Source organism: Meriones unguiculatus, chromosome 16 (genome assembly GCF_030254825.1).
Source record: "Meriones unguiculatus strain TT.TT164.6M chromosome 16, Bangor_MerUng_6.1, whole genome shotgun sequence".
Taxonomy (NCBI): domain Eukaryota; kingdom Metazoa; phylum Chordata; class Mammalia; order Rodentia; family Muridae; genus Meriones; species Meriones unguiculatus.
Genome location: NC_083363.1, coordinates 54,099,822 through 54,112,956, shown reverse-complemented (window position 1 = coordinate 54,112,956; position 13,135 = coordinate 54,099,822). Strand labels below are relative to the sequence as shown.

The following is a 13,135-nucleotide window of genomic DNA, read 5'->3' as shown; positions in this document are numbered from 1 at the left end:
TACTTGAAGGAAAACAGAAGTGGAGTGGGTCTGGGGGAGCGGAGACGTGATGGATGGGATACTGAGGGGAGTAAGCAGAGGGGAAACTGCAGTTGGGATGTACTGTGTGAGAGAATATAAAAATTAAGAGAAAAACAGCTGTATGTCACAGCATAATAGTGGTGGTAGTAATAGTAATAATAATAATAAACAGCACAAGACTATAACTAATGATCTGACATGTTCAAGAAATGTAAGAGGCTGCATATTATGGCTCAGAGGTTAAGCGCACTGCCTGCTCCTCCAAATGACCCTAATGCTATTGCCAGCACCCACACGTCGGCTAACAATACTCTGTGACTCCAGCCCCAGAGATACCGTGTCCCCTTCTGGCCTCTGTGAGCTCTAGTCACTTAAACAGTGCACAAACTCACACATGGACAAAACACTCATACACATTCAATGAGTAAGTAAGTAATGTTTTTAAAAAGTCATATGTGGCTAGTCCTACGTCCACTCTGGTAGAATTTACTGTGACAATGGCCACTCTCAGCTGCTCCATCGTAGTATCGAATTCTCTAGTCCAATTACCTAAAATATAGCTCAACAATTGTTTAGACAGATTTGCAGCACAGGAAAAATTCTCATGTTGCATGCTAGTGACACAAAGTCCAGCATACTTTCATTGACAGCCTGGTTGAGCCATTTGCCATAGGGTATCAATTTGCTCCTGCACGAGGTCAATCCTCTGATTGAACACCATCAAGCCTCCTTTTAGTTGAGCATTAATTCCTTTTTGTACATCTAAGGCATGAACTACATTGGCTAGAAGATTATTCAGGGTCTGAGCAGTCTGCACAGTATGACTCATGGCTAATGCCAAGGTGGTAGCTCCAATAGCCGCCAATGAGATGGCAGTAACAGTGGCGGCTGTAGTTCCAAGATCCCTTTTCTGTCTGAAGAGACTCATAGCGTGAGGGGCATCAACGGGCACAGGCACCCAGCGAGGCATGCGAGTAACCAGGGCATACCTAAAGCGGGCATGGGAGCATTAGCAGGCCTTCTGGTGTTGGTCTCCTTGGTTTGCCTGTGGTGTATATGCAAGATTAGAGTCTCACAACAGCGTGATGCAGCCATGATCATTCAGGCCTTTACAGCCATTAAAGCAGGACAGTCTCCCCAAGCATGGCTGGCTACCATCAAAAGCTAAAATGTTATGCTCAGGATTCGAGGCTAAGCACTGCACTCAGGGTCAGCCACTTTCGACCCAGAGAAGAGCAAGTCTGATTGCATGCGGGTTGATGCCCCAGGTCCCGCCTCTGAGAAAAAGGTATCAGATGGGTCTGATGCTCTTTGGGTGGATGACACCTAAATGAACATCGGTACAAAGTCCCAATTTATTTCTAATATCAGAGATCAGACCTCTACTCTTGTCTGATGCGTCTAAAACAAAAAGGGGGAACTGTAGAGAGCTGTGTAATGCCGCGCCTTAAAGATGGAGCTGGTTTCTGCCTTCCACCTTCCCGATGGTGAGTGCTCTCTGTCATAAACAACTCCACATTTGGCTAAGGCTGAGGATCTGGCTTGCTTCCATGTATGTGGACCTATCTGCATTGCCCACGAGGCACGCTGGGGTTGGCTACCCAGAGGCTATTTAAGCTGTGGGCTGGCTTTCCCCAGGGTCCGATGATTGTTCAAGGTTCCTGAATAAACTGCATTGAAAAAAAAAAAAAGTCATATGTGGAATTATCTGTTAGCTGCACTTAGTAAGAAAAAAAACAGTAATTTAGTTTTAACCTCAAATTCTGAAGTATTCTTGCCTTACTAGTGAATAACTGTTGATTAGACTGCTTTTAGAGATTTGGGCATCTCTTGGACCGTCTTAGAAAGCATTGTAAAATGATGACCATTTTATAAGCATGTGGCCATCTTCTTATGCTAAGAATACCAGGCCTTACCCCTTTGTATTTTCTTCCCCAAACCAGCTCTGCTCACAAGGCAGTCATAGCGTGCCCAGAACTCAACTCGGTGAGTAAGAAAGTTATATTTGGAGGTGAGCAATTATTTCTGGAATTCCATGTCCTTTGAATCAACTTGCACCCGCGACGACATCCTTCTCAGGAATACAAGTGCATTTCCAACTTGACCTGCAATTTTTCTTGTAATAAGTTCTCAAGTAGAGTTGTTTTTTTTTTTTTTTCTCTGCTACTTAAATGTATGAGGCCCAATTCAGTCTCTGACCTACATATTTTATTTGGCATTAAGTGAAGAAAGTTTCAATATTAATTTAGTGTTTTGCTTTGAGAAAAATTTCAAGAGAATAGATGGCAAAATCACTTAGAGGGCCAGCAGTGTATGCCACAGATATGGGGCCTAGGAAGCCATTCACACTTGGCTCCTTTCTCTCTCCTTCTGCTCACAGTTCTGACTATAAATAGAACTTGACTGTAATTAATTTGATTTTAGGCTTACAAAGAAATAGGAAAATACATCAAGGTCATCACTACATTTAAACTAATATAACAAATCCATGTAATGTAGGAATTGTAAGAATCTTAAAATACAGAATTATTTCTGTGTCTCTAATGACTGTCTCTGTCTCTCTGACTCTCTGTCTCTGTGTGTGTGTGTGTGTGTGTGTGTGTGTGTGTGTGTGTGTGCATATGTATGACATAGCACATGTGTGGAGATCAGGGGATGCCTTCAGAAGCAGAACCTCACCTTCTACCTTTTACCTAGAATCCCTATTTTTCCGCTACGCATCCTAGGATAGCGGACTGGAAACTTCCCATGATCCTCCTGTCTCTGCCTGCCCTCTCCCTGTAGGAATGCTGAGATTAGAGACATCTCAGTGCCATATCCCTCTTTACATGGGCTCTGTGGATTAGACTTAAGGCTGCCACACTTGAGTAGCAAGTGCTTTGCCCAGGGGTAGTTTTTAAATGTAAATGTTATTTGCAACATTTCGTTTTAGTTAAATGACAAAAATCACATATCTAGGTGCTGAGAAAAATGCAGTGACTTGTATACAACCCACAATATTCTGTGTTAGTCGTTCCTCTATGAGACTCACAGTGATTTCACAGGCTCATATACATATGTCACACATGTATTAGACATGGATAATGAAATACCACTGTACATTTCAGTAGTTGATTTCCATTATCCAAAAAGGTTAAAATGTATGGGGATTTTTCTTAGCATTTCATAAAACATTTAAGTTCATTAGAAAAATATCCAAAATTTAGACACAGTAGAGTCCTAAGGGACCCATAGTCACAGCTCATGTTCACTTGAATTTGGACAGAGACTTTATTAAGGTTCCCATAATTGGCATATTTTTATGGATTCACTTTCTAATTTGGCACCGACCCTCACTTCACTGTGTAGCTACAATAGTGGCATGATGGATTGTTATTGGTTTATTTCATTATTACTAAATTTAATTATTTTTTCTCATGTTCCTAGATATGAACAGTGTTCAGTTTCTAATCTAACAAAATAGACTGTTTTAAAAATCAGCACTTCAAATTAGAGATATTTTCTATTAAATACAATAAAGAAAATCATCAATGAAAAATAGTTTGTGTCTCAGTGTTCTTTTGACTAGTGAACCAAGAGACCTTTGCAAGTTAGGTCATTAATAAATCCTTTACTTTCACACCAATGAAATTTCATGGATTTAGTAGCACATAATGAAAAGGATGGAACCTCAAGCATGGTTCTCTTTACCTAAACAGAAAGTGAAGAAAAACAATCTGGTGTTAGGGATAATATTGATTAGCCTTCTGAGCTCTCTGGGCAAACTTGGTGACTTTGGCAGCTCCAGCAGCCTTCTTGTCCACAGCTTTGATGACACCCACAACTCTCTGCCTCATGTCTTAACAGCAAAAGGACCCAGGGGAGGATAGGCAGAGAAGCTCTCCACACACATGGGCTTGCCAGGGACCATATCAACAATGGCTGCATCACCAGACTTAAAGAATTTAGGGCTGTCTTTCCAGCTTCTTACCAGAATAGCATCAATCTTTTCTTTAACTTCAGCAAACTTGCATGCCATGTGAGTTGTTTGACAAGCCAGAACAGGAACACAGCCAGCATTCATCTAGCCCGGAGGCTTCAGCATCATCACCTGAGCAGTGAAACCAGCTGCTTCCACTGGTGGTCCTTCATTTGTGCTGTCGCCAGCCAATTTCAGCAGACGTTACTTCTGCTATGACTCGGACTGAACCAAAGGTCACCACCACGCCAGGTGTGAGATGAGAACAAGAGTCTCCACTCTACCCACGGGGACAGCACTAAACCCACCAATTTTATAGACATCCTGGAAGGGCAGCCACAGAAGCTTGTCGGTTGAATGAGCTGGTGGCAGGAAACAATCCAAAACGTGCAGCAGTGTGGTCCCATTGACAATTGCCATCCTTGCAGGGGGCTTTCCATCCCATGGACCATTTGCCTCCTGCACGTTGCCATCATTCCACCGAGAAATCGACATGAATGCTACCATGCCAGGGTTATAGCCAATTTCCTTGACGTGGGTGTTGACTTCCTTAACGATTTCCTCCTACCATTTTGGCTTTGAATTTGCTGTGGTTTTCACACCTGTGTTGTAATGGCAAATCCATTGCAGAAAATCTCCCTACGAATCTTAAAAGAGCATGAGTATCATATGGCAGACATTGAGCATTGAGCTATAGAAATTGATTCATAGTATTTGATGCTGACTTTGCTTTGATTTGGTTGAAACTGTGCTCTGATTCTTTGATCTTGGAGTAAGCCAGTATTTAATTTGTTTTATGATTTTAAAGGAACCAATGGTTATGGACACTATATTTTCAAAGAAAAATTCGACTTTTAAATTGTTTGAAATTCTTTAAAGACTGGAATTCTTTTTTTTAATTTTTTTGCATTTTATTCTCTTTGTATCCCAGCTGTAGCCCCCTCTCTCATTCCTTCCCAATCCTTCCTTCCCTCCCTCATCTCCTCATATGCCTCTCTCCAAGTCCACTGATAGGGGAAGTCCACCTCCCCGTACATCTGATCCTAGCTTATCAGGTCTCTTTAGGACTGGATGCAGTGTCCTCCTCTGTAGTCTGGCAAGGCTGCTCCTCCCTCGGTGGTGGGGGGGTGTGTCAAAGAGCCAGCCATTGAGTTCATGTCAGAGACAGTCCCTGTTCCCCTTACTAGGACACCCACTTGGAAACTGAGCTGCTATGGGCTACATCTGAGAAGGGGTTCTAAGTTATATCCATGAATGGTCCTTGGTTGGAGTATCAGTCTCAAAAAAGACCCCTGAGCCCAGATATTTTGGTTCTGTTGCTCTTCTTGAGGAGCCCCTGTCCTCTCCAGGTCTTACTAACTACCTCTTCTTTTATATGATTCCCAAGACTGGAATTCTTGATGTTATTCTATAATTTATATTGTGATATTAGCATTAGATCCTGGAAATAAACAAGAAAGTAAAAATAGTGGTGTGTTTGACAAGTTGACAAAGGTGGTATACTGTATTTGTTAACTTTCATCAACTTAACAAAAACTAGGGTCACATGGGAAGAAGGATTCAATTCAGTTCACCTCAATTGAATTGCCTCCATATTATTGGCCTATGGGAACACACGTGAGGCATAATATTAACTAATGATTGAGGTGGAAGTTTGCAGTCCACTATGAGTGATGCCATTGACGGGCAGCTGGTTCTGGGTTATATAACAAAGGAATCTGGTTAAAACCATGGAGGGCAAACAGCAAGCAACTTTCCTTTCTGTTTCTTGCTTTTGCCCCTGTCTTTAAGTCCTCAGAGATGGTCAGAGATTGGAAGTCAAATAAAGCTTTTCCTTACTAAGTTGGTTTTGGCCAGGGCTTATCCCAGCACCCAAAACCTAACTAGGAAACTAGAAATGGGTGATATTTCCAATACACTAAACTCAGAGCTAGGGAATGGCTCAGTGACTGCCATACAAACACGAGGAACTATATTAGGATCTTCTGCAACCACATAAAAGCTGGGTGCAGTGGCACACATCAGTAACACTACTACATGGGAGGGGGTGGTATGGAAATAGATGATGCTAGAAGCTCATCGCCAGGAAGCAAGCAGAACCTATGAATTCTAGGTTCCGTGAATGACCCTGTCTCATTAAGTAAGGTGGTAGGGAACAGAAAAAAATTTACTGAACATTATAATCATAACATGTTTACATGTGCACATACACATGTATATATATATATATATATATGTCTATATGTATATGTATAATATAGATAGATGATAGATAGATAGATAGATAGATAGATAATATTTATGAACTGGTCTCAAGAATGACAATGTGGTCTCATTTTCTATTAGGCATCTCTCTTCATGAGTCAGAGCCTCAACTCTCACACTCTCTCCCTTATAACAGCTTTATTCTTTGTATTCAGGCTTAAGAACTGAAACAGTCCCTTGGTAACTCACCAGATTACAATCCTATCTATTATTAATATCACATATCCAGTCTACTGCACCGTAGGTAATACTTTTATTTCATCTATTTTAATTATCTCACTTAAGCTATATGACATTTATGCAAGCGTCTTTTCTCACCACCATGATCCAATACCGAACCAATAATAGTAATAATAAACAGCTCCCTGGAGGAGGTCTTATTTTGTCTCAGAATTTAGAGTTTTGAAGTTCAGCATCGTGAAGCAGGCATGGGGGAAAGAACAGGTTGGTCCAGTGTGCCAACCAGGAAGCAGAGAGCGACAATCGCAGTTGTCATACAGGGTTTTTCTTTTTGTTCAGTCTTGTATCGGGGATGCAGACACCTATGGGATGAGGCTTTACACATTCAGTGTTAGTCTTCACTTACATCTCTATGGAAACACCTTCACAGATGCAAAAAAACCTGTGTGGCTCATCAATATACTAGGCATTTATTAATTCTCTCAACCCAGTAATGGAAATTAAACACCATTATTTCATCCATTGTCAATTTGACACCTAAGCATATTATATGTATTATATGTAAACGTATACATATATTAAATTATCAAGGAATTAAAAACATTATACTTAAAGAACTCAGATGTGGTTGATCGGCAGCTCAGTCTCCGTGTGGATCTCTGAGTGCCTCTATCATGAACTCAGTTGAATGCTCTCTGATCACTCGCCCCTGATGATGAAGCATTGCCAGGACGCAGAAGAAGAGGATCCAGGCAGTCCTGATGAGACTTAACAAGTTATGGGCAGATGGCAATAGTGGGGAACTCCCCATTTCAGTACACTAGGGGAGAGGATGGGGTAGAGGGAGGGAGGGTGGCACTGGGGGAGTTGAGGGAAGGGACTTCAATCAGAACATATAATGAATAAATTGTGAAGAAAAAAAAAGAACCTGGGGAAATTATATATCATTATGTTACTCTTTCAGTGCAGTACTTTTACACATAAATATGACAAACTAAACCATTTTCCTATAGTTAGGGTAATTTTATATACATATATGAGCAATATATGTATATAATTGTATATAGATATATGACAAATACATAAATAGACATTGATAGTTTTGAAATTCTATAGGATTAAATGCAGTATTTATTAAGCTCCTTTTCCATCATGTGGTTGCCTTCACTTTCCCTGTTTTCTAATTAAAATGCTATATTGTCTTAGATGATGCCAGCATATCTATCACATTACTACCTGAGCTAAGAGATAAAGAAAAGAAGACATTGTTTTCCACGCCATTCCTTTACAAGTTATTGTGTTAACAGTAGCACTTACTTAGAAGCAATTATTTGTATATTACTCTATTATAGAAAGAAAGAAATTTATAAGTATTTGCTTTATATTTATTATTTTAACTATTCAATTAGTTTCTGTGAGGCACATGTGATTCTACTTATTAATGATGGTGCCACTAACACAATAAATAAAGTAGATTCATTAAGATTAACTTATGCACATAAATAGCCAGCTACTGATAGTGCCTTGCAAAGAAGGGAAACAGGAAAAGATGTTCTGTGGTGGGAAAGCGAGTCTTGGCATTTAAACCCTCCTGTTGTCAGATAATGCTGGAAAAAATTTACCTCCCCTCCCCCACTTCCTATTTTAGGTCACTGTCATATCTTCATTGTGCATATTCCAAATATGAGTGTTTTATTACATAAATATGTGCTTATGATTGTCAGATAACTAATTTTATTGGCTACTTTTCAGTTCCCTTTTGTATCGGTCGTCTTTCACGCAGAATTTCTCATCAAAGCAATTCTTTATTTTACTACTTATCTAAAGTGATAAAAACTTTTGTTGTTGCACCAAAAGTGTCTTCATCTTCAATCTTAATGGATACCATCTTGGGTTTAGCACTCCCTCTGGCTCCTTAGAGATATTTTGCTTTTGCCTTTTAGTTCCCATTGATTATTTTGCAGAATCATATCTCAGTTAATTAATTCTCTTCAACTTCAGCCAATTTACTGTTAAATCCAGTAACTGACTTCTCAATTTTAAATACTGTACTTTTTCAATTCTAGAATTTCTATTTGATATATTTAAAGATCTTCTAAACTCTGATTTTGGCTTTTATTCTGTGTAAGCATATATAAAGTCAAGAATTCCATAAGCTCCTGCTATTGTCATTTGCTGTGTATTTTTTTGTTTTTGTTTTTGTTGTTTGTTTGTCCATTAACAGATAAGTGGATAAGGACATAGAATTTTACTCATTAGGATTACTGAAATAATTTGATTTTCAAATATGGATGGAACCTGGACCAGGATGTCTCCAACAGCCAAATGTTACCTACTTTCTTTGTAATTCTAAAGCAAGATTTTTGAACACAGATAACATATAAAAGTAGAGGGTAAGCTATTTTGGAAGAAAAAGGGATCAGCAGTGCAGCAGAATAGTAATGAAATCTTTACCCATTTTTTAATCACAGTTTTCTAAATGCTTGCATTGGAATCAGTCCTTTGTATACCTTGTTATTTTGTTTTTGAGCCTTCCCATATAGAAATCTAGTACGCACTACAATTTAATATTCAAGAGCATTAATTTGGTGACAAATTTACTTTAAAAATACTTTCATTTGTTGTATCGATATTTAGTTCCCTAAATTTGAGTTCCTGCATCTGCAAAATGAAATAATAATAAAATAAAAACTCAAGAGGCTTTTTTGTTTCTTTGTGAAGGTTAACTATCTTTACAACAGATTGAGCTAATTGCAGAAAACCTCAACTGACAAAACGCAGAGTTATGGAGCCATAACCAAAACATCCCAACCAAAACTTCTCCATTATACCTGCTGCACCTAAGGCTCAGGGAAAAGGGGGCAGAAAGAATGTAAGGGCAGAGGAGAACAGCAATGAACAGGGAATTTGCTGTGAGACTGTTTCACCCATAAAGTTTCATCAATAGGACTGCCTGCCTAAATACAAGCTAGTCAAAGACAGAAAAGGCAGACAAACTAATGCAGACAGGGAAAGCCCAGGAGCCCTCAACTCCTAACAAAGATCTGCAGGCAACCAAGGAATATTGAGAGCTGGAGAAATAGTCTTTCCCAGAGAAGAGTACACTGATTAGTTATTTAATCCCAGCTTGCCAGCCCTGAAAACATACATACAAGCAACATTATACAGACTGAGCAGGCTGTACTCATATGTATATGTATATGTATATATATATATATATATATATATATGGACACACACACACATATATATATACATATATATATATATATGTGCAGTATTTTTTCTTTTTCTTTTTTTAATTAGGCCCAACAAGATAAGATGGCTCAGCAGGTAAGAGCACTTGCAGCCAACACTTTCTGCCATTTTAACAAAGGGCTTGAGGCTGGTTTTGTATAACATGGAATCAACATATGGTCACTTCTAGTAGGGCCCCGTGAGATGAGGCATCATGACAACCATGCGAGCAGAAGAGATTCACATGGATACGGTGAGCAAGAGTGAGTTAGGGACCAGGCTTGCTTTCTTTATCAGAGCTAATTTCATCAAAAGTACCTCATTCCAGGAAAATGGATTTAATCGGGAAGAAATAACTAAGGATTTTATTATCTCCCGCTTAGTCCTAGTCCCTAAATGTTGTAGCACACCTCAGAGATTACAGTTCCTTTGCAACCGCGGTAAGAAACTTCAAGGACAAAACTTTGAGGGACGTACAGCCAGAAAACTTTCCAAAACCATGGCTTGAAGAAAACTTTAAACATGCAAATTTTTATTTACATGGTTTGCCCCTTAGCATCACTTGACTATGATTGACCACAGGTGTTTTGCAGGAAAACTCACCTCCAAGCACACATATGGTTTATCATGGTTAATCACCTCTGGGAAATTTTATTACATTATTTAAATCTTCAGTTCATATTATAGGAAAGTGTACAGCTCTAGTCAATGAAGATAGAATTTCCACCCTTAATTTCTAGTGACTGGGCTACAGTCTTAAATCCATCACTTATTCTCTCATTAGGTCTCATTATGTAAATATTTGGGGAAAGTTTGATGACTTAATTTTAACATCAAAAAACAGGAAAAATAAAATAATTTCTTTTTCTGCTTGTATGACTATATCTGTATACTGACAGATAATGATTTACTTCTAAGCTTCTAGAATTTAATTCCACAGTCTTTTTCTCCTCACACAAAGATTTTTCAACTTCTGCTTCTCAGCATATTGACAGATAGATGCGTTATAAGACTGTATTCCTAGATTAAGCTCTATATGGATGTCTTCATTTTAATAATGTAATCTCTAATACTGGCATACAGCTAAGATCCCAATTGACTAAACTATTTACAGCAAAAACTATGTAAAGATAGCATAATTTGAGAATCACTGGAGTAGTAAGAAAGTCTTGATGTTCAACGAGGTAGATGGTGTTAGTACTGTCTTAAAAAAACTGCTGTAACTTTTATTATAAACAAGGTTTCTAGATATAAATCATAATTTAGTTGAATATTACTCAAGTACCCACCCAATGGGGAAGAGATAAGCTAATGCTTAAACTGTAGAGTCTGGTAAATTTAATGTTGGTAATTTTTTTTAAAGCTGTATGTACTTGTCAGAACAAAATATACCTTGACTTACCATTCATCTTCACTTGCGACAGGTAACACATCTGTGTTAAGGACCACATAATAACAAGTAGACAGTATTAGCACTAGCTTCTTGATAAGAGGATGGAAGAGACTGTTAATGTGAGCAAGTGAGGAAAACAAGCTCTGCCCAGAGATAGAAACATAAATAAGACATTCAGAAAGAAAATGTGTATCCACACTGTAGGCTTGGGGAACCCTCCTCCACTGCTGGTGGGAATGTAAACTGGTACAACCACTCTGGAAATCAATCTGGCGCTTTCTCAGACAACAAGGAATATTGCTTCCTCAAGATCCAGCTATACCATTCCTAGGCATATAACCAAAATATGCTCAAGTACACAACAAGGACATTTGCTCAACCATGTTTGTAGCAGCTTTATTTGTAATAGCCAGAAACTGGAAACAACCCAGATGCCCCTCAACTGAAGAATGGATACAGAAATTGTGGTACATCTAAACAATGGAATACTACTCAGCAATTAAAAACAAGGAAATCATGAAATTTGCAGGTAAATGGTGGGATCTGGAAAGGATCATCCTGAGTGAGCTATCTCAGAAGCAGAAAGACACACAGGGTATATACTCACTCATATAGACATATAATATAGGATAAACCTACTAAAATCTGTACACCTAAAGAAACTAATCAAGAGGGAGGACTCTGGGTAAAATGCTCAATCCCCACTCCGAAAAGCAAAGAGGATGAACACCAGAAGAAGAAGAAACAGGAAACAAGTTAGGAGCCTCCCACAAAGGGTCTCTGAAAGGCTCTGCCCTGCAGACTATCAAAGCAGATGTTGAGATTTATGGCCAAACTTTGGGCAGAATGCAGAGAATCTTATGAAAGAAGTGGGAAATAATAGTAAAAGCTGGAGAGGACAGGAGCTCCACAAGGAGAGCAACAGAACCAAAAAATTTGAGCACAGGGGTCTTTCCTGAGACTCATACTCCAACCAAGTACCATGCATGGAGATAACCTAGAACTCCTGCACAGATGTAGCCCATGGCAGTTCAGTATCCAAGTGGGTTCCATAGTAATGGGAACAGGGACTGCTTCTGACATGAACTGACTGGCCTGCTCTTTGATCACCTCCCCATGAGGGGGGAGCAGCCTTACCAGGCCACAGAGGAAGACAATGCAGCCACTCCTGATGAGACCTAATAGACTAGGATCAGAAGGAAGAAAAAGAAACCCTCCCCTAGCAGTGGACTTGGTGAGGGAAGTGTGTGGAGCAGGAGGAGAAAGGAAAGGATTGGGAAGGGAGGAGGGAGGGAACTAGAGGGAGGATACAAAGTAAATAAAGTATAATTAAAAAGAAAAAAAAAGAAAATGTGCACCATTCCTCCTATGAGAAAAACTGCTTTTAAATATGAAAGTGTAGGAGTTGAAAAACTTCCAACAATGATATCACTGGAGTTTAACTTTTCCTCCAGGTAGAGAAAACACAGCTGAGGATCTAGGACCTGTTGTCAGGAGGATTTATTAGATTCTACTTCCAGGTTGGTTTTACAGTGCACCTGTGAATCTTCTTTCAGTAACGCCAGTATCTTGTAAGAATTCTAGGTGTAGTGCATAAATTGTATTTGTTGCATGAATTATTTGTATTTGATATGAATCGGATATTGTTCATAATTTTATTTAAAATTAGAGCAAGACACCAGTAAGTCTGTAATAAGTCAAATATTGAAAGGAGTGCTAGGGAAAGACAATACCCTCGGTCACGTGATAGTCATAAATTAGTGTGGTAACACTCACATCACCAGGAATGAGAATCCTTCAGAATTTCTTAGACTTTTTGATATTGAAACAAAGTTCATCAACAGCAAACATCTTTTCTAAGCTTGTATTTTGGAGTTACATTCAAAGTTCTGTCACTTAAAATATTTGGAGCCTATAGACACTGGGTTTCTTATGCACAGATAAGCTGTACCTCTTCAACAACAGCTACAAGAAAATTGAAATATTGTCCTTCAAATGTATTCATTGGTTAATACTTAATTTTCAGTCATTAATTGAGTTTTAATATCAGAGAATTTAGTATCAAAACCTATTTTATTATT

General features: G+C 38.9%; 1 pseudogene; it reads right to left on the bottom strand.

Annotated features, from left to right (window-relative positions):
- Positions 1-3,743: 3,743 nt before the first annotated feature.
- LOC110542491 (elongation factor 1-alpha 1-like) overlaps positions 3,744-13,135 on the bottom strand; it is a 167,611-nt pseudogene continuing 158,219 nt past the window's right edge.